This window comes from Melospiza georgiana, chromosome 8 (genome assembly GCF_028018845.1).
Source record: "Melospiza georgiana isolate bMelGeo1 chromosome 8, bMelGeo1.pri, whole genome shotgun sequence".
In the NCBI taxonomy this organism is placed as follows: Eukaryota; Metazoa; Chordata; class Aves; order Passeriformes; family Passerellidae; genus Melospiza; species Melospiza georgiana.
This window is the reverse complement of record NC_080437.1, coordinates 36903110-36926978: the sequence shown is the minus strand read 5'-3', so window position 1 is coordinate 36926978 and position 23869 is coordinate 36903110. Positions and strand designations below refer to the sequence as shown.

The following is a 23869-nucleotide window of genomic DNA, read 5'->3' as shown; positions in this document are numbered from 1 at the left end:
CAGCACACCCAGGGACACCGGGGGGCTGCGTCCCTGGCACGAGAGGGCAATCATGGGCTGAGCGTGCAATCACGGGATGAGTGTGCAATCACGGGATGAGTGTGCAATCACGGGATGAGCGTGCAATCATGGGATGAGCGTGCAATCATGGGCTGAGCGTGCAATCACGGGCTGAGCGTGCAATCATGGGCTGAGCGTGCAATCACGGGATGAGCGTGCAATCACGGGATGAGCGTGCAATCATGGGCTGAGCGTGCAATCATGGGCTGAGCGTGCAATCACGGGATGAGTGTGCAATCACGGGGTGAGTGTGCAATCACGGGATGAGCGTGCAATCATGGGCTGAGCGTGCAATCACGGGATGAGTGTGCAATCACAGCTTTGCTCAGGCTGAGCGTGCAATCACGGCTTTGCTCAGGCTGAGTGAGTGTGCAATCACGGCTTTGCTGGGGTGGAACAGTCCTCTAAGACCATTCAGTCCAACGCCCATGTCCCCAGGTGCCACATCCTTTACACGGCCTTTACCTCCCTCCAGGGATCCCATCCCATCTGGACTGGACAGCCCTTCCATGGAGCAGTGTGCCCAATATCCAGGCTGCACCTGCTCTGCTGCAGCCCCTCGGCCCATCCATCCCTGTGCCCTGGGAGCAGGGCCTGTGCCAGGCAGTGTCCTGGTCCTTCATCTGGACAGTTATTGTCCTGGAGCCCACACAGGGCACAGGGAACCCACACAGGGCACAGGGAGCCCACACAGGGCACAGGATGGGGAATTCAGACAGGGCACAGGATGTGGAATGGATACAGAGCAGAGGATGTGAAATTCAGACAGTGCAAAGAAAGGGGAACCCACAGAGAGCAGAGGGAACCCACACACAGAGCAGAGAATGTGGAACCCACGCAGGGCAGAGGGAACCCACACAGAGCAGGGGATGTGGAATTCAGAAAGTGGAAAGGATATGGAACCCACACAGCACAGAGGACATGGAATTCAGAAAGTGGAAAGGATATGGAACCCACACAGCACAGAGGATGTGGAATTCAGAAAGTGGAGAGGATGTGGAACCCACACAGCACAGAGGACGTGGAATTCAGAAAGTGGAGAGGATATGGAACCCACACAGCACAGAGGACGTGGAATTCAGAAAGTGGAGAGGATGTGGAACCCACACAGCACAGAGGCTGTGGAATTCAGGAGGGACATCCACCCACCAGTCCCCGGCCCTGCCACAGCTCAGAGGCAGCCACCACTGGGAAGATTTTACTTCTATTCTATTTTCACGGAACCGTGGAACCACGGGATGGTCATACCACAAAACGTGCTCATATTTGGGAAAACATCTCCAACCTTTTGAAAGCAATCCTGTTAAGGTGGGTGGCAGTGCTCCTGGCTGGTGACCCTCAGTGCCTCGCTCTGTCCCTCATGGTCCAGCCACAGCAGAGGCACTGTCCCTGTCCCTGTGCAGGCTCAGCAGGGCAGGGCACCTGCAACGAGAGAGGAACCATCAATTACAGCAGCAAAGCAGCAACAGAACCAACCTCCAAACAACAGCATAATTTTAAAAAGCCTGGTTTGAACTCTAGGAGCAAAATCCTGAATTTGCCAGGGAGAAAAGAGCCAAGAGAAGCAGCTGCTCTGGGGCTACAAAAATGGGATACAAGGCTGGGAGAGGGCAGAGCCAGAGAAATCGTGTAGGACATTGGGTCAGAGGGGAGGATGGAGGATGAGACCTAGAGACACAAGTGGGAAATGAAATAACACTCCTGGTATTAACTGTCCAAACCAAGGTGGCACAAACCATCTCAGTTCTGCTGTTTCTCAGCCTGGTGCCTGACTTTGTAGCCTGGAAGTTTCTATAAAGAGAAACATGCTTGATTGGGCAAAGAAATAGAATTTAATTAAATTTTAAAGATATTGCCTGAGAAATCTGTAATATGAGTACATGCTCTTTGCATTTAAGATTCGTGCTGCTTTGTGAAAGCAGACACAACACCCCAATGGAGATTTAAAGCCCCCTTTCTTTACTGATAAAAAATGGGGCAGCCTGTAGCCACAGGCACAGAGCTGTACCTGCTGCAGCAAATGAGCCCTTTGTGCACATTACAATTATTTTCTTAGAGGATTCCCTCCAAAGGCAGAGGCAGAGTGAGCCAGGTTAGCAACCAACAAGCCTAAACTGCTTCCACATGAATGGCAGACAAATCATCATTTGAATGGTACAGGGATTTGAGAGAGTAATTGCTAACAGGATTCCTTTGACAGAGCTGTGAGAATTTACATCTGTGTGCTTACAGAAAAGAAACTCAGGAGCTGCTACCAGGGAGCAGAGTTTGCTGGGTGGGAATTGTGTCTGAGGTCAATTTGTAGAGCGCAGATCCTCACACTTACAGTGTTGCAGCTTTTAAATTTTCTTTAAAATGTTATGAAGGTTTAATGGCGTGAATTGACACACTTCATGACAAGCAGCTGCTCAGATCATTGAACTGCAACTGCTGGCCCTGCACAGGGCAGCCCAGGAACGAGCACTGTGCCCACAAAACCTTGTCACAAATGTCACAAATGTCACAAATGTCACAAATGTCACAAATGTCACAAATGTCACAAGTGTCCAGCCCCGAGGAGGTGATGGTGGAGCCTTCCCTGTGTGCACAGCAGTGGGGATGTGGTGAAGGATGGCAGAGCCCAGGTGCGACGCTGCAGCCAGGTGTGCGTGTGTGTGTGTATATATATATATATTTATTTCATATATTTATTTATTTATATATTTTTATATATTTTATATATTGATATATATGTATGTGTTATATTGATATATATATATATGTGTGTGTGTGTGTGTGTGTGTGTGTGTGTGTGTGCAGGGGGACAAGTGCCATTGTCAGGGCCACAACAGTGATGGCCTGTGCTCCCACCAGTGTGGCCCTGGGCACAGGGACCAGCTGGGACCCAGGGCAGCTGCCAGGCCAGTATTTATCACAAATCCTGGAGAAAAACACGCCACAGAAAGGTTTCCAATCCAGCAGCACTGCGCTGAGCCACAAGCAGGCAGGAGGAGGCTCCTTTATGGAGGAGGAGAAATCTGATGGGCTGTTGGTTTGCCCAGTGTCACTGGAGAGGTGGCACTGTCACCCTCCAATCCAGGGTCACTTTTGGAAATCTATAAATGTTGGAGTCAGAAAATAAACTTCCCTTTTCTTCACCTTGAGAGCAGCAGTGTGAGCTTGTGTTCTTTGGTGTCCTATAGCAACACTTTCCCTTCATTTTTCCAGTGAGTTACATAGAAGGGGCAGCTATCAGACACATCACCTAAACAGAACAGAAAGGCCATGATATTTCTGATGCTGGGAGAATAGATGATGCATCTGATTCCTGGCATGTTTGATATTGAAAACAGCATCAATAATGCATCAGAGCTGCCTTGAGCAGGGCTCAGCGCTCCCTTTGCCTCCTGACTGGCAATTCAGACATCAAGACTAATTGGGAAATGTGTTTTCTAGGTAGTAGTTGCAGAAATGAATGTTTCACCATGCTTAAAAATAAGTGAATTAATCCCTACCCAGGGCACCAATATTTGAAAGCAGAACACTGTTCTTACAAATATGGAACATTTCCAACGTCTGCTCAGCCCTGTGAGCACTGGTGTTCTCTGTTCCTGACAAATTGTTCTGATTTATTAGTTTAAACAAACCTTTTTGAGCCTCTGGTGCACCTTGAAATATATGATAGAAAAATGTAATGGTTGAGTTCCCAATTTTTCATATGAGTAATATCCACGTTCCATTTAGGATTGCACCAGCCTAGAGATCCAAACGCAAGAAAATGAGTTTTCCTCTGAAAAGGAATTTCATGCTAAGCCATGTAATCCTGCCCCATGCTGGAGCTGTGCTTTGGGCTTTATCCATATAAACATTTGTCATGTATCCATTTAAACATTTATCATATAACCACGTAAACATTTGTCATATATCCACATAAACATTTGTCATATATCCATATAAACACTTGTCATTTATCCATATAACCAGTGCATCACTCACTCAGCTCAAGGTGAGAAGGAAACCTGCTGGGATTTCATGGCAAAAGGAGTGAGCACACCAAGACAGGACCTGTCCTGCACACAGGGAGGGCTCTGTTGTGCATTTCCTTCACATGCAGATCCCAGCTCCATTCCCTTCCCTGGACATTCTATGAGGATTTCTTTCTCTGTGCTGTTTAGATTGAAACTAATTCGATAGAATTATTTTTTAAGTTATTTTAAATTTAAAATAAGTTTTAAAATTATTTTTGGTGACCCGAGCCAGACCTGCACAGAGGCCCATCTGGCTGCTGAGAGAGCTGCAGGCTCCCCACACACCAGGGTAACACACCCTGGTACCCACAGCTGCCTGCTGTGGAGCAAGTCTCCATTTCCAGAGGGGAAATAAATCACCAACCAACGCTTCCCAGTGTGAAGCGGGCTCTGAAACCCATCTTTCATGAAATAACATCTCCTTTAAATTGAAGATAACCCTGCCCTCGCCCCCAGGCCTGCCACCCCTGCAGATGGAGGTCCGGCCAAAGTTTGGCTGAGGATTAGATCGATTCCAGCAGCAGCTGCAACAGACACATGTCAAATCCCCCCTGACCTGGATTTTTCCTCAAAGATTAATCCTCGCACCGCTGTTGGCTTTAACTCCTTGATGGGTGGATCGTGTCCTTTGTGAGCAGCCTCTCCTTGTGTGTGAGATTACCTGTTTGTGCCACACCCAGGGATGGGAATCCCACCCTCTGGTTCCTCAGCATAACCCTCACACAGCTTTTTGGGTTTTGTTCCCAGTGCAAACCACAGGTGGGTGCCAATTATGAAGCTGATTATGGTTCACAGGGAGCAGCTGGAGCTGTGCCAGGGGGTTTGGATGGATTTTGGGGAAAGGTTCATCCCCAGAGAATGGGCACAGCCCAGGGGCTGCCAGAGCTCCAGGAGAGCTTGGACAGCACTCCAGGTGTGCCCAGGTGGGGTTTGGGGTGTCTGGGCAGGGCCGGGGCTGCACTGGGTGATCCTGAGGGTCCCAGCTCAGTCTCTGAACACAGCACTGGCAGACACAGCTGCTGTAAATCCCAGCAGGTACATTTTAGAGCAGGACACCTGCTCAGTTGTACAGCTCTTAGGGCTAATTTGCAGAAAGAGCAATAATTAATTAAAACAGGTGACTAGGCAGGAAAGCAATTTCCCCTTTCTCCCAGATAACCCCCAATATTTAAGGTACAAAAACCCGTTGGAGTTCCTGCAATTAGCTCCAATAACACACCCATCCAAACGATCTGTTGAGCTGCAGCAGTCATTTGGGGAGGGCTGTTAGTGAGGAATATATTTCAGACCCAATTCCACGAGTTTAATAGCGTGTCACTGCCTCCTCTTGCTCACAAACAAGCTGTTAGAGCACTGCCATCCCTTCTCCCGAGGAATCCATGCCTGTGTAATTAACTAAATCAACTGTAACACAGATGGCATCGCACCATCCAAAGGCACTTGATGGAAACATTTTAAGCATGTTATTAACATCCCTAAATAACTATTTAATGCTACCTCTCCAACCCTCTTCGGCACCAACACACAACACAGCTGGATTTGGGGATGGAAAAGGCAGTATTTAATTGCTACACTCTTATAAAAGATTTTCAGTTCTTGGATTTACTCAATTTATAAATGAGCTTGAAAAATAACAGACTCAACAGTGGCAACAAAACCACTGTGCTTTGGGTTTCAGAATTAAGGTTAATTTCCAGACTGATTCATCATCATTCAATTCAGCTGTGAGGAACTGGGCAGCAGAACAAGACACTGATGGGAGTAGGAACCTTTCTTTAGGCTGACCCAGACTATCCAAAAATTACATTTCTATTTGACAGTGTGTTTTACTCCTCAGTAGGTGTGTGCCCAGCTCTAAATCAAGATAAAAATTGACATTTCCCAGCAACAGATAAGAATTTGAATGGAAAGTTGATTAATCTCCCAAATGCAAACAGCTGGGAGATGTCCATCAGTGGAAAGCTGTTCCTGCAGCCTGGAAAACTGAGGATCAGATTATTTCAAACCTGATTTTTCATTATTAAATATCCTGGTTTAAATGACCTTTGTGTGACACTTGCTGCCAGTCTCCTCCCGATGCCAGCCCCTCTCTGCCCTGTTACTGACTCAGCCCAGAAATACAACAGTAAACACGGAGCAACAACAGCATGAATAAACACAAACAGAACAGCATGAATAAACACAAACAGTGCTTTAGGGGGAGAGCAGGAGCATCCCAGCGTGGCTGGGGGAGCCATTCCCCCTTCTCCAGTCCAAAGTCCCTCTCCAGCTCTCTCGGAGCCCCTTTAGGCACTGGCTAAATAAACATTTCCACCTCTACAGAAAAGTTCCGTTATTAAAAGGATTTTATACCAAAAGCAGCCCCTGGAAGATGACTGAATAAAACCCTGGAAGCAGAATGTCCTCCCAGCTGCTGAGCCAGGAGCCCTGCCCAACCTGGCAGAGCACAGCTCCCGTTTCCAGAGGAGGGACTGAGCAACAGGTGGGAAGGAGAGGCTGCAGGCCCACGGGAAGAGCTCAGAGCAGTGGGAAGCACTGGTGTGGCATCAGCCAAAGCCTGTGCCCATGGGGGAATGGATGGAGGCATAGCCCCCAGCCCCCCAGCCCCCCGGGCCCAGAGGGGACCCCGCGCTGCCCCCTTGGCCAGGGCAGCTCTGCCAGCAGGGCTCTGCACGCACCACCTGCACAGGCTGGGGACTTTGCAGCTTTAATCTGATTGCTCAAAGCTGATTTGATCTGAAATGCTGCAGGGGCCGCTGGAGTGAGCTTGCCTGGCGTGCAGATAGCTCTGCCCTGCAGCTTCACTGAATAAATCAGCAGGAGGGAGTGAGGGCTCCCTGCACCCTGGCAGACCCAGAGCCCGGGGAAGAAAAGGCTTCATCCTCATTGGACATTTCCAGTGCAAGCACCCCAGGCTGTGGTGCTGTGGTGCAGCCAGAATGGGGCTGTGGCTGCCCCATCCAAGTGCCCAAGGCCAGGCTGGACCCTGGGGCTGGGGGCACCTGGGACAGGAGAAGGGGTCCCACATGGCTGGGGTGGCACTGGGGGGGATTTGGGGTCCCTTCCCACCCAAACCGTTCTGGGATTCTCTGATCCATTTCTCTGGGAAAAATCTTATTTTCAACACAGGGACTCTATAACCTTTTCTTTACCAAGACTAACAAAAAAAAAAAAAAAAAAAGGAAAAGAGGAACTTCAACAGCTGCCTCTGCTTGTGCTCTCCACTGGGTCACTAAAGTGACCTGCTGCAGTTCACCTCTCCTGGCTGATGCCTCCTCTGGGGAACCCTCCCCTGCAGGAATCTCCCCTCAGAAGTGCAGATGATGAGGAAGAGCACCGGTGTGCAATGTGCTCCATCATGGGCAGGGAAGCATTCCCATGAAGAGTTCCAGGCTGCAGGAGCTGCAGAGCAGCCCTTCCCTGCACTGGGTCAGTGTGGCAGCTGGCTAATCCGGGATTGGAGGCTGCAGTTCTCTCGGCCTTCTGCATTCACTCCCTGGGGGAAAGTGGCCTCTGGCACTGCGCCGATCCTCGCCGAGGAGGGGCTGTGCCCGTCCGGCTGCTGAGCGCGCCGGCTCTGACCGTGCTCCGGGAGCGGCAGCGGCAGCGCCGGGCTCGGCCCCGCCGGGCTGCGGCCCCAGGGGATGCTCCGAGTCCCCTGCCCCCAGGGGATGCTCCGTGTCCCCTGCCCCCAGGGGATGCTCCGTGTCCCCTCAGCCCCCAGGGGATGCTCCGTGTCCCCTCAGCACCGAGGGGATGCTCCGTGTCCCCCTGCCCCCAGGGGATGCTCCCTGCTGGATGTGTCCCCCCTGCCCCAGGGGGATGCCACAGGGGAAGCTCCCTGCTGGATGTGTCCCCCTGCCCCGAGGGAATGTGTGCCTCCAGTTCCGAGGGGATGCTCCCTGCTGGATGTGTCCCCAGCCCGGAGGGGATGCCACAGGGGATGCTCCCTGTTGGATGTGTCCCCCTGCCCCGAGGGAATGTGTGCCTCCAGTTCCGAGGGGATGCTCCCTGCTGGATGTGTCCCCCCAGCCCAGCCTGTGCCCCCCGAGCACCGAGGCTCTGCAGAGCTCTGGGCACCCGCAGGGGCAGCATTGGGAGCAGCAGTGGCTGTGCCTGCTCTGCTCCGGGGGAGCCGGGGAGGTTTTTAACCCAAACGATGCAAATTCCTACAGCTCATTACATCCAGGGGGAAGCCCGTGGGCAGGCAGAGGGGCTGAGGAACCCGGGCTGTGCTGGGGCAGCAGTGGCCTCAGTGAGCGCTGGAGCCCAAAGGTGATGGGAGGCGAGGGTGGAAATCTGGGTCTCAGTTGCACAAGGACACTCCAGGGTCAGACACTGCTGAGAGGAGCTGCTCAGGAGCTGTCACAGAATATCTGAGCTGGATGTGGCGCACAGGGACCCCTGGGCCCAGCCCCTGGCCCAGCCTGAGCACTGGGACTGATGTGTGACAAACTGCAGGCACGGGGCACACAAACACAGGGGCTGCTGCTCCAGGGAGGAGATTCCAGCTGGGAGCCCACAGCTGGGGCTGGCACTGCCGGCTGTGCTGCTGACCTGGTACAGGGCAGGGCAGGAAAACCTGCTGATAACAGAGGATTATGTGGGTCAATCAGGAAAGAGGACAAGGCAGGCAAAAGGAAAAAAAAAAAAAAAACAACAATAAACTCAAAGTAGAAAAAATAGGTAACTTAGCAACACAAAATTCTATCTGTGAAAGTACAAGATAATCTACATTTAAAAATACAATTTGACATATCCCGCACACAGAGATTTAGGAGGAAAAGATCAAGTCATCACTGAGGACATCTGCTGTGCATACAGCAATGTAAATAAGGTTTTACAGAGGCAGGAGATGTGAAATCAGAGGAAAAGCGTTATGATGCTGCAGAAAGCTAAATGGCAGGTGCTCATTAATCCACTCAGACTCTCCTAAATGAAACATAATAGGTGTGACCAGGTAATAGAAGAGTGAGGCTCTGTGAATTTTTGGAAGGACATTGAACAGGAAGTTATTGGATGATTGATACTGTGTAGGGGAAAAGGATGCTTCAGCTACTTTTCTGTACTAATGCAAGAACAAGAAACCACCCTGTGGGCACTGGCAGGAAATGAAATTATTTATCCGGTGGCAAGATGGGATCACACACCACAAAGCCTGGGAGCAGCTGTCCATGGTCCTGCTGCTGCTGGGGCCGAACCATCCCTGGGCAGGACAAGGCAGGAGCTGTCCCTGGAGCTGGCACCAGAGCAGCCACCACAGGGCAGGTTGGGTCAGGTCAGCCCAGCCCTTCCAGTCCAGTCCAGTCCAGTCCAGTCCAGTCCAGTCCAGTCCAGTCCAGTCCAGTCCAGTCCAGTCCAGTCCAGCCCTTCCAGCCCAACCCAGCCTTTCCATCCCATCCCATGCCATCCCATCCCATGCCATCCCATCCCATCCCATCCCATCCCATCCATCCATCCCATCCCACCCCATCCCATCCCATCCATCCATCCCATCCCATCCCACCCCATCCCATCCCATCCCATCCCATCCCATCCCATCCCATCCCATCCCACCCCATCCCATCCCATCCCATCCCATCCCATCCCATCCCATCCCATCCCATCCCATCCCATCCCATCCCATCCCATCCCATCCCATCCCATCCCATCCCATCCATCCCATCCCATCCCATCCCATCCCACCCCATCCCATCCCATCCCATCCCATCCCATCCCAGCCCATCCCATCCCATCCCATCCCATCCCATCCCATCCCATCCCAGCCCATCCCAGCCTACCCTGGTGCCTGCTCTCTGCCCCTGGGGGAGAGCATGGTCCTCCTCATTTAATTGTTCCTGTGCTGAAACCACAGCTCCAGCTTTGCCCTTGCCTGGCGCAAGGTGGAACAGGACAGAGTCCTGGGGAGAGCCCTGCTGGCCAGGAGGAGAGGGGAGAGGCCAGAGCTCAGGAATGGGGCAAGGGGCCAGGAGGAGAGGCCCCAGCTCCATTCCTCAGGATGAGAGCCAGCAGCCTCAAGCTGCACCAGGGGAGGTTCAGCTTGGAGATCAGGGAAAATTTCTGCTCAGAAAGGGTTGTCCAGTCCTGCCAAGGGCAGTGATGGAGTCACCATCCCTGGAAGCGTTCCAAACATGCAGATGTGGCACTTGGGGATGTGGCTTAGAGGTGAACACGGTGGTGGCGTGGGTCAATAGCTGGATTTGATGATCACCAAGGGTTTTTTCAACCTTATAAATTCTGTGACTCTATGATTCCATGATTCTGCTCCATCCCTTGGGATGCCAGCTCAGGCCACGGTGACCTGCAGTGCTCAGCAGCTGGAGGTGGGCTGATCACCCACGGATCAGCAACACCACAGCTCCTGAAGGTGCTGAGCTTTTAAAAACTTCTAAAAGCTTATTCAAAAGTACAAGGAAAACATGTCTAACAATAACAACAACTTTAAAAAACCAAATCTGCGATTGAAATGACCACAGATACGCTGGAAATAGCAGCCTGAGAGCATTTTTCTGTCTAGGTAATAATATCCTGGCAGCATTTCAACAGAACTAGAATTACTTTCAAGCGTCAGATGCCACATTTCACTGGTGCTCGGGAAATGCTCCTGTGTCCCTGTCCTACCTGCAGGTTCTCTGCTGTAAGGGAAGCCTCCTGTCTTTCCTTCAGCAATCCCAGCTCCCTCCTCCCTGAATAAATCCCTCTGGATTTGACACCCAGTTCTGTGGGCTCGAGGAGATGAAAAAACTCCAGGAAACAAACACCTGGTACCGTGCATCGGCATCCCCGGACCGTGCATCGGCACCCCGGTACCGGCCCGGGGCACGGGCGGAGCCGCGAGCCCGCAGCACCCAGAGCCCGGTGCCAGGCAGGGCCGGAGCGGCCCCGGGCCCCGGCTGAGCAGGGCTTGGTCCGGCGAGGACAGCCCGGAACGGGACAGCGGCTCCGGCACAGCCTCGGCACGGCTGCGAGAGGAGCTCCGATTGCCCCGCCACGGCACGGCGCGGCACGGCACGGCGCGGCACGGCACGGGGCGGCACGGGGCGGGGCGGCACGGCACGGCACGGCACGGCGCGGCACGGCACGGCGCGGCACGGCACGGGGCGGCACGGCACGGCACGGCACGGCGCGGCACGGGGCGGCACGGCACGGCACGGCGCGGCACGGCACGGCACGGCACGGGGCGGCACGGCACGGCACGGCACGGGGCGGCACGGGGCGGCACGGCACGGCACGGCACGGCGCGGCACGGCACGGGGCGGCACGGCACGGCACGGCACGGCACGGCACAGCTGCCCGCGGCACCGGGCACGGCCCTCCGGTCCCTCCGGGAGCTGCCAGCCCGGGACAGGGCTCGGTCCTGCCCGGGACGCGCATCCCGTGCCCGGCCGGGCTGCCCGGGCTGTCCCCGGGATATGGCCGGGCTGTCCCCGGGCTGTCCCCGGGCTGTCCCCGGGATGTGGCCGGGATGAGCCCGGGATGTCCCCGGGCTGTCCCCGGGATGTGGCCGAGATGTCCCCGGGATGTGGCCGGGATGAGCCCGGGATGTCCCCGGGCTGTCCCCGGGATGTGGCCGAGATGTCCCCGGAATGTGGCCGGGCTGTCCCCGGGCTGTCCCCGGGATGTCCCCGGGATGTGGCCGGGCTGTCCCCGGGCTGTCCCCGGGATGTCCCCGGGCTGTCCCCAGGCTGTCCCCGGGCTGTCCCCGCATCTGCCCGGCACAGCCGTGCCACCCCCACCGTGCGGGCCCCCAGGGCCGCCGCGCGTTCCCGCGGACGCGTTCAGCTCACGGGGCCCTTGACTGAGCTTGGAGCCCCGTTGCAGGCGGAAAAGCACGGGCGGGATCCCGGAGCCCCCGCTCACCGCAGCCCGGCTCCAGCGGCGGCTCCCGCTCCGAGGGGCTGTGACTCAGCAAAGGAGCCGCTTTGGATTTTTCAGATGGAACTTACCAAACCGTGCCAGCGTTACGGGGAGGATCTGCTTCCTGCATCCACCGCTCTGCCAGCCTCTCCCGAGGTATTTCCACTGAACCCTCCCCATCTGGCCACGTTACGACAACAGGAAACGCTTTCTTGGGGGAAAAAAATCAAATGCAAAGCCTGCCTGGGAACCGGGGCCGAGCGAGCAGGGAGAGACTGCCAGGCTCCACCTGCGGCGGGGGAAAGCAAAGGAGGTGTGTGTGTCACTGCCAGGCTCCACCTGCGGCGGGGGAAAGCAAAGGAGGTGTGTGTGTCACTGCCAGGCTCCACCTGCGGCGGGGGGAAACGCAAAGGTGGCATCTGTGTCACTGCCAGGCTCCACCTGCGGCGGGGGAAAGGCAAAGGTGGCATCTGTGTCACTGCCAGGCTCTACCTGCGGCGGGGGGAAAGCAAAGGAGGTGTGTGTGTCACTGCCAGCCGGGACCGGGGCTGAGCGAGCCGGACAGACAGACAGACAGACAGCCCGGAGCTGCGGGTTCCCGTGCCGGACGGGAACGGGGATGGGGACGGGGACGGGGATGGGGATGGGGATGGGGATGGGATGGGATGGGGATGGGGAAGGGGAAGGGAACAGGAACGGGGATGGGAAGGGAGCCCCTGCCCGAGGAGCCCCAGCAGGCTGGCAGCGATGGCAAGTGCCCCACGAGCGAGGCTGGCTCCGGGAGGATCCCTGAGGCCCTTCCACAGGCTGCAGGATCCCCCTGGATGGGACCAGGCAGGGCAAGAGCTGCTCACCCCAGCCATAGCCCTGAGCCATGGGCCAGAGCCCACCATGCCCCAGAGCTCTGCACTGCCCACAGCAGGGAGGGACAGCCCGGGGGTCCCTGAGCGGGGTCTCAGGGGGGCTGGGAACGGCTGGGATCCCCATCTGCCCCAGGCTGGGATCCCCATCTGCCCCAGGCTGGGATCCCTGTGTGCCCCAGGCTGAGATCCCCATCTGCCCCAGGCTGGGATCCCCGTCTGCCCCAGGCTGGGATCCCCGTCTGCCCCAGGCTGGGATCCCCGTCTGCCCCAGGCTGGGATCCCCGTCTGCCCCAGGCTGGGATCCCCATCTGCCCCAGACTGAGATCCCCATCTGCCCCAGGCTGGGATCCCATCTGCCCCAGGCTGGGATCCCGTCTGCCCCAGGCTGGGATCCCCATCTGCCCCAGGCTGGGATCCCTGTGTGCCCCAGGCTGGGATCCCTGTGTGCCCCAGGCTGGGATCCCATCTGCCCCAGGCTGGGATCCCGTCTGCCCCAGGCTGAGATCCCTGTGTGCCCCAGGCTGGGATCCCCACCTGCCCCAGGCTGGGATCCCGTCTGCCCCAGGCTGAGATCCCCATCTGCCCCAGGCTGGGATCCCCATCTGCCCCAGGCTGGGATCCCCATCTGCCCCAGGCTGGGATCCCCGACTGCCCCAGGCTGAGATCCCCATCTGCCCCAGGCTGGGATCCCCATCTGCCCCAGGCTGGGATCCCCGTCTGCCCCAGGCTGAGATCCCCGTCTGCCCCAGGCTGACATACCCGTCTGCCCCAGGCTGGGATCCCTGTGTGCCCCAGGCTGAGCCTGCCTGGTGGGCAGGAGCCGGGCATGGCCCAGCTGGGTGACCTGTGTCTGCCTCTGGCACAGCCCCAGCCCCAGCAGCCCAGCAGCTGGCACAGCCCATAAACCCCCAGCCCTGCAGGGTATCCCAGCCCTGGCACAGCCCAGCAGCAGCTGGCACAGCCCATAAACGCCCAGCCCTGCAGGGTATCCCAGCCCTGGCACAGCCCCACACCTGGGCAGGTGTCTGCAGGAGGGACAGAGCTGCAGGCCCCAGCCCTGTCGGACACACGGACACTGTCCTGTCCCTGCTCAGCCCTGCCCTGCCCCTGGCATTTGTGAGCAGAGAAAGGTGAATGCTCAGCCTGCTCCTCTGGAGAGGGGAGCTGCAAGTTACTTCCAGAATGATCCAATTCCAACCAGAACGGCTCAGAGTGCAGCCTGTGACAAATTAGCAAACACACCCTTTAATTACAGAAAGCTTTTCCCTTCGATTTTTTAATTAGAAGCAAGAATGCAGATGCCATTTACATAAAAGGACTGTCTTGTTTTCCTTCCTGTGCTGGCACCACGGAATCCCAAACACATCCTGCACATTTCCATGGATTTAACAAAGTCCTCGAGGTTACAAAGCTTCTAAACACCAGGGTTTGAGATACAGGGGGCTCCAGCAGCAGCCAAAGGTTGGTGCAGAAGAGATACAGAAGACATACATATAGAAGAGATACAGAGAGAATTCTGACACCTCTGCAGAAATAAATCTGTTCAAACCACTAAAATATTAGTCACCATCAGGTACAGTTTTCAGGTGTGACCCTATGAACAGCATCTTCTTTAAAAAGAGAAATACAAGGTGCACTTGATAGTTTTAGAATGGATTCAATGAGTGAATGAGTAAGAAAGCAGAAGAATGAAATTTTCATGTCATGCAGGAGACATGAGGTGAACTTCAATAAAAAATAATAAAACCAGAAAAGAAAAAAAATCAATATTAGCCCGAAGCACAAGAGAATCCCAATTTAAAAGAGCCTCCAAAGCCCCAGCAGAGCAGGGCTGGCTGTGCTCCTGCTGCACTGGCCTGGCTTCAAAGGGAAGGGGGCACCAGCCCCGACCCCCCAGGCCAGAATCCTGCACACTGCCCCTAATTACAGACCTGTAATTACTGCCCCAGACACACCAGCACCTGGGGGGGAGGCTGCCCCTCATTACACACCTCTGGGAGGGGGAGACTGTCTCCCCCCAGAAAGGCTGTAGCCTCTCCATCTCAAACTCAGCCATTTCCTTCAGCAGTCTGAGCCCTGTGTGTGTTATACCCTTAAAATCCCAGGCTGGTTTGGGTTGAAAAGGAGCTCAAAGCTCCTCTCACCCCACCCACCATGGCAGGGACAGCTCCACCATCACGGGCAGAACGTCCAACCTGCCCTTGGGCACTTCCAACCCATGCCATGGGCTGGGGACCTTCCAGCAGAGTAGGAAATAAACTGGAGGGGATGGAAGTGAAATGCCCTTTTTGGGGCTGAGCTGGGGATTTCAGTGCTCAGAGTCTGCCCTGCCCTGCTCCCTTTAGTGCAAGACATAAACCAGAGGGGATGGAAGTGAAATGCCCTGTTTGGGGCTGAGCTGGGGATTTCAGTGCTCAGTCTGCCCTGCCCTGTGCCCGTTTACTGCAGGAAATAAACCAGAGAGAATGGAAGTGAAATGCCCTGTTTGGGGCTGAACACGTCCCTCTCCTCACTGCATTGCTGGAAACACGGCTTGCTCTGCTGGCACACGGGCTGGTGCCAAGCAGGTTTTGAAAACAAGCCGTGCTCAGGAGCAGCTTGCCCGGGCACGGCTGGAGCCGCCGATGTTGCCATGGAGGCCGAAGCTGCTGCTCCTCTGCCCTTTGCCTTCCTGCGAGCAAAGGGCAATAACTGCTGCAGAGCAGGGCCTGAGCCCACAGCGAGCCCACGGGCTGCAGGCACAGGGCACTGTCTCACACACAGCATCACAGGACTGTTCAGCCTGCAAAACGAGTCCCAACCCACGGAGCCCCAGCTGTGCCCACCTTGTCCCCAGCCCAGAGCTCTGGGTGTCACCTCCAGCGTTCCTGGGACACCTCCAGGGATGGGGACCCCACCACCCCACACAGCTGCTGGGGTGGACTTTGCTGCCCGGAGCATTTTTTGGTGATGGATTTATTTCTCAGTCATTTTAGTCGAAACATGAAGATGAGAAATTGAGATGCTGTCAAAAATGAAACTGAAATGTTTCAGAGTGGCATTTGAATTTTTAGAAGCACTTGTGTTTAATAAAATCAAGAATTTTAAAGCCCTGTTTTGCGACTGGAGCCCCTCTGGAGCCAGGCTGGGACACCTGGGGTGCTCACCTGGGCAGGAGCAGCTCCAGGGAGAGCTCAGAGCCCCTGGCAGGGCCTGAAGGGGCTCCAGGAGAGCTGGAGAGGGACTGGGGACAAGGATGGAGGGACAGGACACAGGGAATGGCTCCCAGTGCCAGAGGGCAGGGATGGGTGGGATATTGGGAATTGGGAATTGTTCCCTGGCAGGGCTGGGTGGGAGATTGGGAATTGGGAATTGTTCCCTGCAGGGCTGGATAGGAGATTGGGAATTGGGAATTGTTCCCTGGCAGGGCTGGATGGGATATTGGGAATTGGGAATTGTTCCCTGGCAGGGTGGGCAGCCCTGGCACAGGTGCCCAGAGCAGCTGTGGCTGCCCCTGGATCCCTGGCAGTGCCCAAGGCCAGGCTGGACACTGGGACACCCTGGGACAGTGGGAGGTGTCCCTGCCATGGCAGGGGTGGCACTGGGGGGATTTGGGGTCAGTTTTGAGGGAAGCTCCTTACTCAGCCAGGAAGGAGGATGGGGTTTCTCTGCTGTTGCCAAAGAGAAGGGAGCTATAAATGTTGCTCTTTCTCCTTTATCATCTCTGATGACTTAGCATCAAATGCTAAAAATAATTTTTATGCTTCATCTTCAAAGTCGATGTGTTGCAGTTTTTTTTAAAAAAACCAAAACAAATCCCATATCCCAGCAAGAATATTACCAATATTTCAGGATCCAAATGAGGCTTTCTGAAGAGGTGCTGCAGGGATGCCAAATGTGGCATTTCACAGAGAGATTTTCTCTCTGAGCACCCTCCCAGCCCTCTGCTCACGAGGAGACAACAACTGAGACAGTGACACATTGGCAGTGGCACATTTCTGAGGGCAGGCTGGCTCCAGAGCTCACTGCACTAAGGCAGGGTGGGACTCAGGGACCTGGGGGGCTGCAGAGCCAATGGCACAGGGCTGTGGTCCCCAGGGGAAAGCTTGGCCCTGCCAGGTGTGCACTGCACCTTCCTGAGGCTCAGGGCACTTCACTGGCAGCAGTGGGCAGGACACAGGGCAGACCCAGCTCTGGGCTTGGGCATGGGAGCACAGCAGCAATGAAATAACAGCTGGCCCAACAAATGGCTCCTGCCAGGCTGCATGGCTGATGGCCCCAGTTTAGATGTAACAAAGCTGATCTGGGTGATAAAGAACATGAAAAAACATCTCAGAAAATTTTACTCTGTGAGGCAAGCTCGGAATTCAGAACTGCAGGGAAAGTGGAAGGCCGTGAGTTGGCACACATGTTACTTTAGACAGATGAGTGTCATTAATATGGAATAAGCAGCCATGGAATAACGTTCCTGAAGCCACAAGTACAGCACCCCTCGGGGAGAGCACCCTGCCCACAGCCAGGGCTCACCAGGGACTGAACCACCAGAGCCTCTGAGTGCAGGTGTACAACAGCACCCCAAACCCTGTCCCAAAGCTGCACCTGCCCACAGCCAGGGCTCACCAGAGCCTCTGAGTGCAGGTGTACAACAGCACCCCAAACTCCATCCCAAAGCTGTTGTTTTAACAAGCCCCTGGCTCTTTGCTGCCTGCCCTTCACTCCCAGTTTGGGAACATGTCACTGTGATATTTTCTGAAAAATCCCTTTGCCAGGATTTCTTCTCCTGGGAAGGTGGGAAGCTTCAGCTTCTCCATGATTTTCTCCTCTAGAATGTGATTTGGAGAATTGTTTACCCAGCATGTGAATTGTTTTTAATTAATGACCAATCACAGCCAGCTGTGTTGGGTTCTCTGCATCTGTCATGAGTTTATTTTATCATTCTTATCTAGCCTTCTGATGTATCCTTTCACTTCCTTTAGCATAGTCTTAGAATATAACACAACAAACTTAACATAACAAACATAACATAACAAACATAACATAACAAACATAACATAATAAAATATAATTAATGTAGTCCTTCTGAGAACTTGGGGTCAATTCTCATCTCTCACTGGGTGCTGGAGGCCCTCACAACAGCACCACCTCAATTAATAACCCCAGGGATGTGTGAGTACATCCCTGCCTGTGCAGACATCCCTGCCTGCAGCTACGTCTGCTCCCTCCCCGATGCCCTGTGCTGACTGACACGGGAACACAAGCAGGAGAGGAGATGTTCCTGCCCGGGTAATGCTCCTCACTCTCAAATTCAGTTGTTGACTGGCTTATTTTTAAACAACAGCAACAATATTTTCAGCAGAGCATTTATTTCTCTTGGTCTCACGTGTTTGTGCAGAACACCGAGTTAAGCAACAACTCATTTCCCTCGTGGAACTGTTACTGCTCCCACAGTAAACCACCCACCCCACTCCCCCCAGACTCCCAAACCACCAAAAACAGCTTTGAGGGGAAAGACCATGTTTATCTTTGTCTGCTCCTGCTCCTGATGCTAACTCTGACAGCAGCCTTGGCGACTGTCTGCATCCCTGTGCCCCTGCTTCTCCTGTCTCAGCATCCATTCCCACCTCTTATTCCTGCAGCACAGCTCTAGGAAGGCTTGAAGCATTCCTGGCTTTGCATTCCTCTTCATACCCACAATATATCCTATTTGCTGCATCCCTTGCTTCTCCACTACGTTTTGTTACTCGATTTGTGGTTGTAAAACCTCATCAGGCCAAAGCCATGTCAGTCCTAGGGCACACACTGATATTTTAGCAAGAGGGAAATTTAGAAAAAAAAAATCCTGACCAAAGAAAGCAAAAAATGGCCTTTGTCTGGGCAGTGCTGGCTGGCAGAGCTCCCTGAGGCTGGAAGCAGGTCAGGTGCTGGGTGAGTGACAGGTAACAAGGGGCACCAGCACGCAGCAGTTCCTTTAACTCCGGCTACACCTGAGCATGTCCTGAGGGAATAACACCTGATGGGATTCCCTTCCAGCGCCCAGGGAGGGGCTGCGGGCTGGGGCAGCCGAGCTGGAGCCACCAACAGGGACAGCACAGCCTGGAACGTGAGCTGAGGGGACAGCAAAGCCACTTTCTGCAGCCTAAAGTGACCCTTGGAAGAGTCCCTGGTGGCACTGACCTTGTCAAGGTCAGCGACCACAGCAGCCATGCCATAGCTCCAGCATCTCTGCTGGATTTAAGGACAGCCAGGGCTGCACACCCTGCTGCTGGCTGTGTGTTTGAGGACACCCACTCACCCCCAGACAGCTCCCAAGCCTCTCCCAGCTGCGTGTCCTCAGGCAGTGCCTGTGCTCCACACATGAAACCCATGGAGCCCTCATCTGGATTGCACAGCAGCAGTGAATAACAGACCCTGCTCACGTGTGCCTGCAAGGAGCTGCGGGTCTGCACAGCAATGAGGGGATTCTCAAAAATCTGCCACCGTGTCATTCCCCATTAGGGTCACTTCTACAGAATTCTGTTCAACTCTGAGACCTTTGGGGCGCTGTTTGGGCACGGCACGTTGGGCTGTGGTGGCAAAGGAAAATCAGGAATTATCTTTCCAGTGAAATGATGCTGGAAATGGATCAGCACTTTGCCACTACAGCAGCCAGCACCCAGTGCTCTGGGAGAAGGGAGCTCACTTCTCTCTGCATGCAGGTGCCTGCTCCTGGCCCGCTGTGGGCAAACAAACAGGATCCCATGAGTGATTTTGTTTGGATTGCTGAAGTATTGGCTGGTATTTGTCTGCTTTTACCATAAAATATACTCATATAAATGTTTTTATGTGTCTTAAAATTGCTCAGTGCTGTTAGAGTCTCGCTCCCAGAGTGCTTGGATGGGTTCAAATCCTACATCCCAGTCAATCAGGATGTGTAAAATTTTTAGGACTTGCTTTTGAAATCATTTTTCCATTTAAGCCAAGCCTCTGTTCCTGATCATACATGAAGAGCTGAAGCACAGAAGGTGACAAGCTGAGAACACAAGTTTTAGGGGAAAATGTTAAAGATCATTATTTAAAGGCCTTCACTTGTTAACATGCATTTGCTGATGCTACTTTGAATTCAAGCCATCTGCAATAAAAAGTAATATTTTAGAGATGCGCTTTAAGGGAAAAAAACCAAAGTTTTACTCTTCATGTAAACTGACAGTGCACTGGGAAACTTGGTGAAACTTCACCACGTGGGAGGTGTTGACAAGCGAGCACATACCAAGGGAGGGATTTACAGGCACACAGTTCCACAAATACATCCCAGACTGGTATTTGTCAAGACAACCCGTGAGCCTTCAGCACATTCTTTAAAGCCTATTCAAGTGGGGTGTTATTTTCTCCATCAGGGCCCTGGTGACAAATGCACTTTCCTGTGGCCTCCTACTGGTCCCACTGTCCTCCTAATCACCACTGCAGACACCAAAACTCCCACCAGTCTGGCATCTGCACGTGAAGAACGAGGGGTTATGGGTCAGGAGGCCGCCAAGAGCCAACGCAAACCAGGCAGAAATCGCACTGCAAGGTAAAGTAATCTGCCCTGAGAAACGTTCAGTTTTGAGCACGTGTTAAGCACCCAGTGAGCCCTTACACAGAGAGAGGAGCCCAGGTGCAGAGGGGTGGCAGGTTAAGGATGCTGCATGTCCAGAGAGAGGGCCCAGGCTGGCAGCTGTGAGTCTTTCCTGCCAAGAAATTATTATTTTGTGCTACACACATTTCTGTGGCTGTATCACACACAATGTGTGAAATAACAGGCAAAAGTCAACGGGACTCCAATGTGTTTTCTAATCTCTGCCTCCATTTTTAGCATTGTCACTAGAGGCATCCCATGAACTGAAAGGAAAAGGAATCTGGATGAGATAAATCTCATTTAAAATGACTGAGAGAGCAAGCAGCTGGGAAGAAAAATAAAAGACCGTTCTTTTTGTTAGATTAAATAGCACAGAACAGAATCAAAAGTCCAGAATGGTTTGGGTTGTGAGGGACCTTAAAGCACTCCTACCATGGACAGGGACACCAATGTCACGCTGTGTCAGGGCCCTGCCAGCCTGGCCTCGGGCACTGCCAGGGATGGGGAGCCTGCTCTCCTATGGACAGGATTGCCATGGGAGGGAGTTTGGGCAATGCCAGGGATGGGGAGCCTGCTCTCCTATGGACAGGATTGCCATGGGAGGGAGTTTGGGCACTGCCAGGGATGGGGAGCCTGCTCTCCTATGGACAGGATTGCCATGGGAGGGAGTTTGGGCACTGCCAGGGATGGGGAGCCCTCTCTCCTATGAGGACAGGATTGCCATGGGAGGGAGTTTGGGCACTGCCAGGGATGGGGAGCCCGCTCTCCTCTGAGCACAGCATTGCCATGGGAAGCAGGGATGGGGAGCCTGCTCTCCTATGGACAGGATTGCCATGGGAGGGAGTTTGGGCACTGCCAGGGATGGGGAGCCTGCTCTCCTATGGACAGGATTGCCATGGGAAGGAGTTTGGGCACTGCCAGGGATGGGGAGCCTGCTCTCCTATGGACAGGATTGCCATGGGAGGGAGTTTGGGCACTGCCAGGGATGGGGAGCCCGCTCTCCTCTGAGCACAGCATTGCCATGGGAAGCAGGGATGGGGAGCCTGCTCTCCTATGGACAGGATTGCCATGGGAGGGAGTTTGGGCACTGCCAGGGATGGGGAGCCTGCTCTCCTATGGACAGGATTGCCATGGGAAGGAGTTTGGGCACTGCCAGGGATGGGGAGCCCGCTCTCCTCTGAGCACAGCATTGCCATGGAAGCAGTTCTGAGACACGCCGTGCACAGAGTTCAGCTAACAGGAAATGCCCGAATCAGCTCCTGGGCGAGCACAGACACAGATTATTGTCACAGCAATTCACCAGGGCGTGTATTACCCCAAACACCAACACCTCCAGCTGCACAGGAGGCTCAGCAGCAATCTCTGAGCCTGGCATTTCAACTGCATCACACGGACAGAGGCTCCATAGGATGCTGAGGAGCAGACGGAGCAGGAAGGTGCAGCTGGGCCCCAGTGCCAGGCAGAGCCATCCCCTCCTGGCACCCAGAGCACAGCTCTGCACATCGGAGCCATGGTTATCACAGCCATGGTTATCACACACAGCTCTGCACATCGGAGCCATGGTTATCACACAGCTCTGCACATCAGAGCCGTGGTTATCACAGCCATGGTTATCACACAGCTCTGCACATCACAGCCATGGTACCACCACCCTGGAGGGAGCACGGCAAACAGCCTCAGACACAATGCCAAACAGCACACCTGAAAATGGAGCCCGCAAAGCCTTCAGGCAGCAGATGGGTCATGTGCAGCAAATCTGTCTATTTATCAGTCTGTCTATCACACTTTATGTCCATATTTGCAGATACATTACACAGGTAAGCACTGATTAATAACCACAGGCAGGCACTAATTAAGGAGCATAGTTAGGCACTCATTAGTGAGCACAGGTAGATGCTAATTAAGGAGCACAGGTAGGCAGAAACCTCAGTAGCTGCACACCGAGGGAGTCCCTGCCTGCAGTGCACTCCAGATAAAACCTGTAGGCTGCTCGTGCTGTCACATTTAAAGAGATTTTTACGATTCCCACTGCAAAAGGCTAAAAAAAAAAAATAACCCATCCCTGCTGCTGATGCTTCTATTTTCCCTCTCTGTCCTCTAAACAGTGGGACCAGATGAGGAGTGATGCATCGACTGGTCCAGGGAAGCACCGAGAGGACGGAGAAGGAAAATAAACCAAAAAATGCTACAAATCCCCCGAGCGTAGAGTGAAATGTGCTCACCAGGTAGCCGAGCGCGGATGCGAGCAGTCGGAGGAGTTAAGGACAGGTTTCCCCGGCAGGCTGCGGGATGCGCTCAGCGCCGGCAGGCTCAGCCATTGCGGAGTCACTGCAGCTCCGGCAGCACGTCAGCATCGCGGCTGCTCCGGAGCCCTCCCATCCCTGCCTGCCTGCCTGCGAGATCAGCTCCAGAGCCCTCCCACCCCATCTATCCCTGCCTGCGAGATCAGCTCCAGAGCCCTCCCATCCCGAGATCAGCTCCAGAGCCCTCCCATCCCTGCCTGCCTGCGAGATCAGCTCCAGAGCCCTCCCATCCCGAGATCAGCTCCAGAGCCCTCCCATCCCGAGATCAGCTCCAGAGCCCTCCCATCCCGAGATCAGCTCCAGAGCCCTCCCATCCCTGCCTGCCTGCGAGATCAGCTCCAGAGCCCTCCCATCCCGAGATCAGCTCCAGAGCCCTCCCATCCCGAGATCAGCTCCAGAGCCCTCCCATCCCATCCATCCCTGCCTGCCGGGATCAGCTCCAGAGCCCTCCCATCCCGAGATCAGCAGCGCTGCTGCTCCAGAGCCCTCCCATCCCATCCATCCCTGCCTCCGAGATCAGCTCCAGAGCCCTCCCATGCCCAGATCAGCCCCGCTCCCGCTCCAGACCCTCCGTTCCCCCCGTTCCCTCCGTTCCCCCGTTCCGTGGCTGTCCCTTCCCAGCCAGCCGAGGCTGCTGTCCCAAACAGGCCCCATGCTCTGGCCAGCATCGGCACTCCCAGCCCCATGAGGAAGCCAAAGCTCTGCATCCAGCACAGCTGGAGCCCACACGGAGCTGCTCCTCCTGCCATGCTGGAAAGGGCAGGGGGGGATTGAAGGACACTTGGATTTAAAAACAGCTGCCAGGCTTTGTACTTGCTCCTGGCAATAGAGGTGGGATCAAGTTCTAGACTCATGGAATCATGGGCTCTTCTGGGTTGGAAGGGACCCCAAATCCCCCCCAGTGCCACCTCTGCCATGGCAGGGACACCTCCCACTGTCCCAGGTGCTCCCAGCCCCAGTGTCCAGCCTGGCCCTGGGCACTGCCAGGGATCCAGGGGCAGCCACAGCTGCTCTGGGCACCTGTGCCAGGGCTGCCCACCCTGCCAGGGAACAATTCCCAATTCCCAATCTCCCACCCATCCCTGCCAGGGAACAATTCCCAATTCCCAATCTCCCACCCATCCCTGTCCCCTGGCACTGGGAGCCATTCCCTGTGTCCTGTCTCTCCATCCCTGTCCCCAGTTCCTCTCCAGCTCTCCTGGAGCC

The 23869-nt window shown here is 54.6% G+C and overlaps 1 protein-coding gene across 21 annotated transcripts in view; it reads right to left on the bottom strand.

The window, feature by feature from the left end:
- Positions 1-22732, bottom strand: part of JAKMIP3 (Janus kinase and microtubule interacting protein 3) — a 48976-nt gene extending 26244 nt beyond the window's left edge. For 19 of the 21 annotated variants that reach the window (XR_009114705.1, XM_058028704.1, XM_058028715.1 and 16 more), the window contains exons 1-2: positions 22583-22732; positions 1346-1482 (exon numbers count right to left, since the gene is read on the bottom strand). The gene's annotated coding sequence lies outside the window, so the exon portion shown is untranslated. Of the gene's footprint in view, positions 1-1209; positions 1267-1345; positions 1483-12013; positions 12100-22582 lie in introns of those variants that run through there. The other 2 variants (XM_058028705.1, XM_058028706.1) reach the window with 2 other exon arrangements.
- Between the last annotated feature and the right edge of the window lie 1137 nt (positions 22733-23869).